We start from the raw sequence: 10,955 nt of genomic DNA, 5'->3' as shown, positions 1-10,955 counted from the left end.
CGTATTTTGCTCACAAAATATACGGTCAATTCACTTTACAGTATATTCTGTGAAGCGCTTTGAAATGTCTCAAAGACGTAATAAAGCGCTATAAGGATTATTATTATGAAAGCTACTGAGGCAGGTTAATGATCATTCCCCTTTCCCTGGTATTGTAGTTACACTCTGCTTGCATTGGGTAATGTAAATGTACACACCAAACCACAAGATCTGAAAACAAAAACAGAAGTCGCTGGGAACACTCAGCAGGTCAGGCAGCATCTATGGAGAAAGGAAAGTGAGTCAAGGTTTCGGATCCACGACCCTTCATCAGAACTCAGGCATGTTGGGAGGGAGAGGTTTTTAAGGCTAACAGAGAGTGGGGAGGCAGGGCAAGGAAGCCAAAGGAGAAAATGGGTTAGAGGACAGGGGATGATGGGTTAAAGAGGTGTTAATGATGGAAAACAAAGGGGGGAGGTAAATTGCAACACAATCGGCAGACCAGAGAGAAAAAAGGTGTGTCTGAGACCCAGATGGTGTGGTAATGGTCACAGAAGCGGGGGAGGGAGAAGGTGAGCTGTTATGGTCTGAAATTGTTGAAATCAATATTGAGGCCAGAGGGCTGTAAGGTCCCTAGCAGATAAATGAGGTGCTGTTCCTCGAGCTTGCGCTGTGGCTCATTGAAACAGCTTCGGAGACTGTGGATAGAGAGGTCAGAGTGTGAATGGGAGGGAGAGTTGAAGTGGCAAGAAACCGGAAGCTCAGGGTTGTGCTTGCGGACAGACCGGAGGTGTTCGACAAATAGGTCACCCAATCTGCGATTCGTTTCCCCAATGTAGAGGAGACCACATCGTGAGCAGCGAATGCAGTAAACTACATTGGTGGTAGTACACGTAAAGCGCTGTCTCACTTGAAAGCCGTGTTTGGGGTTCTGGACAGTGGTATGGGAGGAGGTGAAAGGGCAGGTATTGCATCTTCTGCGCTGTCCTGGGAAGGTGCCAGGGGAAGCGAGCAACTATAGGTGGTGATGGAGGAATGAACTAAGGAGTCACGGAGGGAACGGTCCCTTCGGAATGCTGAGAGGAGGGGAGGGAAAGATATGCTTAGTGGTTGGATCACGCTGGAGGTGCCGGAAATGGCAGAGAATTATTGTCCTCCTGACATGAAAGGCGCTCTATAAATGGAATCTTGTTGTTGTTGTTGATGTTGAGGCTGGTGGGGTGGAAAGTGAGGTCTAGGGGGACCCTATCACAGTTCTGGGAAGAGGACAGATTTGCGGGAAATAGGGCAGACACGGTCAAGGGCCCTGTCTACTACAGTGGATGGGAATCCTCGGGCGAGGAAAAAGGAAGACACTTCAGCTGCTCTGGTGTGAAAGGTGGCATCGTCAGAGCAGATGCGGCGGAGGTGGAGGAACTGGGAAAAGGAATGGAGTCTTTACAAGAGGTGGGGTGGGCAGAGGTGTAGTCCAGGTAACTGTGGGAGGTGGTGAACTTGTAAAAGATATCTGTTGATAATCTATGCCCCGAGATGGAAATGGTGAAGTTGAGGAAGGGAAGAGAAGAGTCGGAGATGGACCATGTGAATGTTATGGAGGGGTGGAAGATGGAAGTGAAATTGGTGAATTTTTCCAACTCACTGCGAGAGCAGGAAGCAATATCTGGCCTTGTCTGCCATTTGAACAGCTGTAGGATAAGAATGTAAGTCAGTCTGTCTTCATGGCACTCTATAAACAGCCTTATCAGGGGATTGTGAACTTTGCACAATTGTTTTGCTTAAGGGAGAGACTTCAGCCAACCTTGATTTGAAGCAGATGTATCCTTTGGGTATCCATTTGTCAGAATTGAACAGCACTTGGATAAATAGGAGGCCGAAGTCCTTCCGTTAGCTAATGTTTGCAAAAATGTGGCCGTTTGTCAACAGAGCCACAATATCAGGGTTTAGCTTTAACAAAATAGCATCGTCCTAACTTTTGTTTAACCCTTTAGGCCAAATGAACCCATTGACCCTTTCCTCAGGTAAAGTCTTATGCTCCCCAAAATGGATATTAAAAGCATTTCCAAAACAAAATACCCAACTGGGTTGATTGATGCCTTGATAAACATCATAAAGGAGGAATCTGTACAAAATATCACAACTGGGATGCTCTTCACCGGAGTCAGATGTCTGTACAAAGTAATAATAATCTTAGCATCTTATCATAGAGCCGAAACGACTCAAAGCACTTCACGGGAATTCCATGTAAAGTGATGGAATTGTATATTTGTAGGCAACCATGATAGCCAATTTCCCACAAACAGAAATGTCCCACGAACAGCCTTGAAGTGAATGATTAATTTTATCTGAGGGATTATTGGCCAGGACACTGGAAGAATCTCCCTTCTCTTCTCGAGTAGTGCCATGGGACATTATTATCGAAATTGTCTACAACAAGGACTTGCATAGTTTCTTCAGCATTAATTTAAAGAAAAGGAATTCTGGATTTTTTTAATTCAGTAGTTAGGACTGTATATAAAAGTAACTATGCTTGTGTCATAATTATTTCACCTGGAGATAGTGTCAGCTTTGCATTCATCCGTACGAGTGATGTCTAATGTTTGTACTCTTGGGTCATCGTCATGATCTTACAACCTGCCACTCAACAAACAAAAGTCCTTTGTAGTTCAATAAGTGTGGGCAGCTCCCTCAATGAAAGGTGTATTTCCACATCCAGGTATGTTGCAGTTATCAACTTGTTTCTGTTGGGTAACAAGTTTACACCAGTGGCTTAACTCTACTCCAAGAGCATGAATACCGAACTACATATGTCCTCGTAGCTAGGTTTGTAGGGCCAGCAATAGGTAACTGTTATAAAGATCATAAGTACATCTAGGGGGTCAAATGTATGAGCTGCTGACCATTTGTTATGACAGATCACATGCTTTGAGTCACAATTCCTTATCAAAACCTTAAAAGGCATGGATTTTAAAAGATTTCTGAAGACAGCTCATTTGTACTTCACCGTTAACAACATTCATTGCAAAAAAACACTGTTGTGGTTGACAGACAGTGTCAAAGCACAGCAACATAACGTCAAAAGTGGTGTTGCTTTAAATCCATTTGTTAAAATCGCAACCGCTCTACTGATCGATTAGGAGAGACAGTTTCTGGAACAGACGCAGGTCTCAAATTGCTGAGACCTGCATCTGAATCCCAAAACAAAGGGAACACCAACACTGAATGTCATTCCCTGATTGTTCTGTTGCTTAGCAACAAGCAGATCCTCTCTCTCTCTCTCTCTCTCTGTGGATTAAAAATAGTTACTTACTTTTTTTGCTTTGAAAGCCAAGGAGAGAATGATAGCGGTGACTTTAAAAATACCAACCGTTTTGACGGGCTGAGAAGAGAAAGGAATTTGCCTTCAATAAATGCCACGGATTTATCAAATGTGTTTTTTTACTTATCAGCTATTTGAAAGCTTAGGGCTAACCCCTCAGTCGGGCATCAGAGAATCTTGATACCAGCATGTAAATCTCCCAATAATTGTTAGAAAAATGCATGCATTATTTTCTTTTGAACAAAAAATGAGTCAAAGAAAATCTTATGTGATACTGTGCTACGTACATTTTAAATGTTTGTCTCATATATTATAACTCCCCACATATTATGCACTTTTGATCACAAGTAATCTTTGAAATTGACTGATTGCGTCAACATTGCCATCTAATGATGCAAAGAATATCTGTCTGCCAGGACTAAGAATCAATTGCTGCTTAGCAAATTCACAAATGTCTCATCTCCCGCTAATATTTTATATTCTATTGGAGTAGAATCGCTATCGATAATGTCAATGTTAATGCTTTGTAACCAGTGTGTTGGTGGAATGGGCAAGTGCACTCTAACGCTACTGATAATGTGCAAAATGCTAGACTCGTAATACAAATACAGGCACTACCACAACCAACAGTAGTACAATGCCACCACAGTACTATCACAATTAGTAGTAAGTCCTGTGAAGCTCTTTGGGACGTCCTCCTGACATGAAAGGCTTTATCTATCTATACTAATAAAACGACAATGTCTGTCTATGCTTCAAGAAGGATCTCAATAACCGATTGACGTAGAGACATCATTTATACCTCATTGGAAAGGTCTTTTACTGGGAGTGACATGGGCTTATTTGTTTTTGGGTATCTCCTATCATTCATGAGTTATTTTCAGTTTTGCATTTTTCGCTGCAGTTACACCTGGTGGTTGCCGAGTCAAAGTGGCGCTGTGACATCCTACGTCACAGAGCACGCACATAGCCAAGCAGCGGGAACAAAATAAAGAACATAGATGAAGCTAAGCCATGGCAACAAGAACAAAATTACATTATTAAAGCGCTGAGTCCTCCCACTGAGTCCTCCCACAGGAGTCCTCCCACAGGAGTCCTCCCAGATGACTATAGATACAGATGAAATGTCTGTCTGTGTGTCTGTCTGTGTGTCAATCTACATTCCATTTTGGATCCTTTGTTTGTAAGCATAGCTGCAATGGGTTTAGTTAGTACTAAATGTAACGATTATCATCATTATTATTATTAAGCAGTGCAACAACCAGTGCAAACATAACTGGGACTACTGTAACATTAGTATAGGTATCACTACAATCTGTGATAGTGCAAGCACCATCACAGGACCAGCACAATCAATACTAGTCAAACAACTTCATAACTGATAGTAGTGCAAGCAACATGCCCACCAATGCTCGTGCAAGTGATACAAATAAACACTGAAGCGGTGATATTTATCAAAGAGCTTGTGGATTATAATAATAATAATGTCTAGAAACAGGAGCTTGCGTGCAATGAACAGGAGCATCTATGTCAGGCTTTAACTAAAATATTAATGAGCTACTGTAGATGGATTTTTAAAGCACTGTCTGGTACAATCTCTGGAATTAAGATCACTGCGCTCCAGTGCTTACAGAACTGATGTGTTGAAGGGTTGTAAATAATTGGTTTGTGATAGTCGCACTGAAAGCATAAATAGCACAACAAAAAGAGGAATTGTTTAGCTTCAATGCAGTAAAATTTCAACACATTCAACACTAAAATATGCACCTCTACTGGGCTTCAATAGCCGATATTACATGTCTGTGTTGATGGGTTATTTGGCCTTCTGCCTGTATTCCAATATCAAAATGCTTATAGTCTCAATTCTAAAACCGTTCTTTTAAAATTTAAGGTTGTGCAGAATTTTGATGTGTTCCTAAATTCAGTATTAATTTAAACACTGGTTTATTGTATTTCTTAACGTTTTGTTGAATGGCCCACTCTTAATCCTTCGTTCCTATGTAACAAATGTGTACACAGACCATTCTCTAAAGATGCATTATTGCTCCTGCAGTTGATTATAAGTGAGATTTGAGTAGAAATCGATGCCACGTGTCTCTCTGAGAAAGGGTACTGTATAATAAACTTCTTGATCAGCAGTTACTTGTGACAACCAGCAGAACAAATGCTTGTTCAACAATTGAAGTGTTTGAAAATGCAAAATAAATCAAAAAGAGAAATAAGTCAAAAAAAGGAAATAAATAAAAGAAAAACATGTAATTGTAATAGGAGCCGAGGAACAATAAGATTAGATGCAGGTCTAAAGCCACCAAAATCCTGCACTATTAAATCTATTGCTACTCTCCATAATCTAATTTCCCTGTTCTCTCTCTTTCTTTCTCCTTTTCCTTCTCTCTTCTATCAAATACCTCAATTGACTCTCCTTTGGCGGTAACCCATTCCTCATTTTCATGAACTGTAGCGCAAAGAATGTATGTTTTTCTCTGGACTGCAGGTTGGCCTTCTTCACTAATTTGAAGGCAACATCCTCTTATAATAATAATAATCCTTGCACTTGATATAGCGCCTTATCACATCTTCGAGATGTTTCAAAACACTACATTCTGCAATGAAGCACAATGAACTTTTGCCCTGGCTTCTGGAACTAGGGTGAAGCATCATTCCCCCATTTACTCTGAAACTGCACAGAAAGATCAGTTGAGGCACTGAATGCAGAAATATCTTTTCACACTTCACAGACATTGAGCACAACTTGCTTAATTAACCGCTACTATTTTATGTGCCTAATGTCTGACTGATCTAGTGCATGGTCATATTCACAAGATCTGTTCCTTGGGTGCTTTCTTCTCTCAGTCGACTTTATGTGATGTTGGAAAACATGGAGAGATCATTCAAAATCAGAACAAAGGAAACATGAGAGAAAGCACTTTGTATTTTTTTTCAGTTGGACATGAATGGAACAAAAGGCTCATATAATTTCATTCTCTGCAAAGTGATGCATCAATGATCACTACTCTTTTGAGATCAGCGCATCAATATGAATTTATGGCTTCACATATCTGTCTGAATATTTATGTTAGTGCTCGGTCAAATCTCCAGAGTCAGATGAGGAATCTCGGAGGATTTTCCAGATGCACTCCCCTCCCCAGGTATTTTTCAAAATGTGCTGGACTTTCTCAGAAATGGTAGAGAAAGACAATTACGTTAAATCCAGGTGACAATGTGCAGGGGAAGAAGTGAAATACAAGTGAAATAGAAAGTCAGTTTTATGCACAAAATGCCCCCACCCCCAAAATTGATGTCTTAATCAAAGTCTGGCTATGGGTCAATTCTCCCTCCTATTTCAAGGCAATAGTTTGGACTGAAGCTGAATTGTAGCTGCCACCGTACTTGGCCCCTTCTCCAAAATGAATTAAGGTTCAGCTAAGCCAGTGTCCAACAAAATGGCACTATATCTATCCTATATCTAGGCTGACACTCCATTGCAGTGTTGTGGGACTGCAACATTCACAGAGGGGCCCCTCAGATGAAACGTTAAACTGAGGTCCCAGCTGCCTGGATGTTAAAGATCCATTTGCACTATTCAAAAAAAGAAGGCCAACATCCTCCAAATAAATGTGGCATTTTGGGGGGCATTGCTGGAACAGAATTGGTTGCAGCATTTGCCAACAAATACACAGTCAACAACAACAACTTGCATTTATATAGCGCCTTCCATGCCGGCCGACATCCCAGAGCGCTTAACAATGACGGAGCCCGATGCCGAGCCAGGGGGAGGGGAAGGTGACCACAGGCACGGTCGAAGAGGAAGGTGTTCAGGCACAACCTGAAAATGGGGAAAGATGGGGCAAGGCGGAGGATTTGGGGGACAGGGAGGAGACCGGAGTCAGTAGAGCGGAGGCAGCGGGTAGTGCTGTGAGGAGAAAGGATGTTGGAGAGATAGGGAGGTGCCAAGTCATGGAGGGATTTAAACACTAGAGTGAGGATCTTGAAATTGATCTGCTCTGTGACTGAGAGCCAGTGGAGTTTGTCAAGGACTGAAGTAATTGGGGTGCAGAGTTTAGTTCGGGTGGGAATGCGGACGGCGGAGTTTTGGATGAGTTGAATTTTGTGAATAGTGGAGGAGGGGAGATGGAGAGGAGGGCGTTAGAGTAGACCAGCCGAGAGGTGACAAAGGAGTGGACAAGGGTTTCGGCAGCTTGTGGAGTGAGATATTGTTGGAGACAATGTGGCGGAGGTGGAGGAAAACGGTGCTAGCCAGGGACCAGATGTGGGGGAGGAAGGAGAGATTGAACCTGACGCCTATGTTGTGCACGGGTTCAGAGAGTTTTAAGGACAGATCAGATAGGTTGAGGAGGTCTGAACCCCAGGACAGAAGACATGCAAAGAAGTTTGCGCTCATCCAGGCCTTGATGTCACAAGCTGACAGAACAACAGAGTACTGGGGGTCGCAGCTGGAGGAGAAGTACAGTTAAGTATCATCCAAATACATGTGAAAGTTAACCCCGTGTCTGCGGATAAGATCATCGAGAGGGAGCATATAGATGAAGAACTGAAGGGGGCCAAGGATGGAGCCTTGGGGGACCCCGGGCGGGGGCAAGAAGAAGAAACATTTGTGGAAATGTAGTACTGGCGGTTTGTAAGGTAGGACTCGAACCAAGCAAGTGCAGTCCCACTGAAGTCGATACATTGTGAAGCACTTTGAGATGTTCTCAATGATACAGGCTCTATAACAAAAGCAAAGATTATTATTATTGCACCTCGTCACATTTTTGATGCCTTTGTTTTTTTTTCTAGTACACGTTTTTGATCTGCTTTTTCTTGGTTAGGCTATACAAATCATTTTTAAAGAAACATTTTGTCAGGACACTGGAGATGAGATGAACAGAAAACAGTACAGATCAGACCAGCCATTTCCTTGTGTAATTGAAAGAGGTTCACTGAACCCAACCTCAGGAGATTCACAAAAGAAAGAATCACAAGATTATGGGAATTATGCAAGTTAGAAGTCCGTCATTCTCAATCAATGTGCTATTTATACTGGATGCAAAAATGGCACTAAATCTTTGCTAAGAATGCAGTATAAATTGGTTTTGCGATTCGTGATTTTGAAAGGAATCACATCAGAGATTTTGCCAGGAAAGTGATTTGCATCACTGCAGTCTAAATGCAGGCCATATGATTAATTCAGTCTCTGCTCAAAACTGGCCCTTAAACGGTCATGGCCAGTCCTTTGGACAGTCCTTTAGCATTTTTTAAAACAAGATCCAACCCCACAGTTTCTCAATAGCATGCAGCATACAATGTTACCAGCGTTCAGTCAGTCAAAGCAATAATGCACTTGGGCACCTTTGCATGGATGCAATGTTCTTCCCCTCTTCCCCTCCCATCGGAAATGAATTTGTAGAAGGAAATACAAATGTCATTAAACAAAAGGCAGAATACTGTAGATGCTGGAAATCTGAAATAAAAACAGACATTTCTGGGAACACTCAGGAGGTCAGGCAGCATCTATGGAGAGAAGAAAGTGGGCTAACAGTTCAGGTTGATAACTTTTCGTCTGTTTTTATTTTATATTATATATTATGTTTAACATAAATGTAATTTCCTGCTGAGAATCAATATATTGCTGGAAGTGATACTTTGTTCAATTCTGTGAATTAAAAAGCTTTTCAGTTGGTTTATTTGTAACTGCAAGTGTGCAATTTTTTTAATGGCAATAGTAAGTCATGGTAAAAATCCGACATTAGTTGGCATTATTTAAATCTCAGTGAGGTATCTTGCAGGTGATGAGTCACACTAATGAGTGCGATATTATACAATAGAAGTGGTTGAGATGTCCAAGGCAGCAAATGAGTTGAGAAGGTATAAATGATTAAATTCACAAAACCTGAGTTGTTTTAGTCAAATAGTCATTCATAAAATAGAAATACACTTTCTCCAGAATGCAATCAACACCGCCTATTCCAGAGAGGGAACTACAGTATGTGAAGACCACAATAGCATGTACAAAGTTTGTTCAATGTCACAGGAGTGCAGGAAAATTACGAAACAGACACAGAAGATTGGTAAGAGAGAATGTTGATTTCAAAGCTCAAATACATAAGAAAATCCCAGTCCCCCTCAAAGTAAGCACTTGCATGCTTGGAGGAAGCTAACTACTCAAGTTAGTCCTTGAGGAAGGAACATTATCCCCAGAGTTTCAGCCATCTGGAAATATCTTGCTATCTACTAAACAATCTGCAGGTACAGCAAAACACCAATGTTGGAAAAGTGTGGAGCCTCATGTTGCCTTTAAGCAGTATATCCATAGCAGTTTGCATGATCTCTAAAACACACTTGGGTACATCCACTGTATATATTTCACAGCTGTCCTTCACTTCCATTTGTTAGTGTAGGCTTGTATGGTTTTATGTGACAATACAGTATTTCTACAAATCCAATGCCAGTGGGTGGTCCCAGAATATCCCAGTGAGACTGGATTATATTAGATTTGGAACAGGCACAAACTGACAGAGCAGATGGGATTTTTGGTCCATCGACTCACACTGGTCCAAAACCAAGAATGTTTCTCCATATTCAGTGCAGCCAGGCCAGACACATTTTTAAATTAGTTTTTGTCCTCTCTTTCTCTAACTTGGCACAGTCATACACCAGACTGTAGTTTTTTAGGGATCCCATGAATCAACTGAAGGCTGGGGTAATCTGGGGCAGAGTCCACTTTATCTGCGAGTGAGATGGCTGATCTCCTGCCTCTTCTCCTCTCCCTGCTCTTCAAAGCACCGCCCTAGGGACAGTCCTTTGTCTCAAAGCAGGTCCTCCCTAAACTCAACAGTTAGTTTTTCTTGTGATCAGACACAGTTACATAGATATTGATATTTCAATATTCATGTTTCAATATTACGGTTCATATTTTCCCCACGACATGCATCTGTTGCGGTGTATTACTATATTATCACAAGCAATTCGTGAAGATGGCCATTTGAGGGACAGATCACGTAGTGAATATACGTTATAGTGGATATAACAATAGTCGATCATCTCTGCTAAATATTGATATCTGATTTACTTGTAACGGTTTATTTTCGTCTTGAAGCACAGGATAGTAGGTGAGTGACCTGTTGAAATGTAATGTTCTCCAAAGTTGCCCTGTACGGTCTTCCTATTCAACCCATTAATGTGACCACTCCCTTGGATGCATGATGTATGACTTGTGGGGGACAAGTTTGCAAGGCTATGGGGAGAGGGTGAGGGAGTGGGATTGATTTTGATAGTTCTTTTAAATGAGCCGGCACAGAGATGATGGGCTGAATGGCCTCCTTCTGTGCTGTATAATTCTATGATTTTATTATTATTAGTAGTATTATTATTATTATTTTGAATCTATTTTTATACTTTAGGATCAAGCAGTTTGTTGATTTCTTTTGATGGCTTTAACGATAAATAAAGTACAGAATAACAGTTTCCTCCCCATGATCATGTGGTGAATTCTGTACAAAGTTAGTGTTCTGTTTAAGACGGGTTTAGCTGGAGCTCTATAAGCTGTGTCAATTTCACATCTCTAAGCTTCTCGTTGTGAGCCAGAGGCAATTCCATCCATCTGGCTCAACCAGACAGAGAAGCCCAGGCCAGGCAATGCCAGGTGCACACTATAAAAACA

This window comes from Callorhinchus milii, unplaced genomic scaffold (assembly GCF_018977255.1).
Source record: "Callorhinchus milii isolate IMCB2004 unplaced genomic scaffold, IMCB_Cmil_1.0 Scaffold3, whole genome shotgun sequence".
Taxonomy (NCBI): Eukaryota; Metazoa; Chordata; class Chondrichthyes; order Chimaeriformes; family Callorhinchidae; genus Callorhinchus; species Callorhinchus milii.
Note: the sequence above shows the minus strand (reverse complement) of the source record.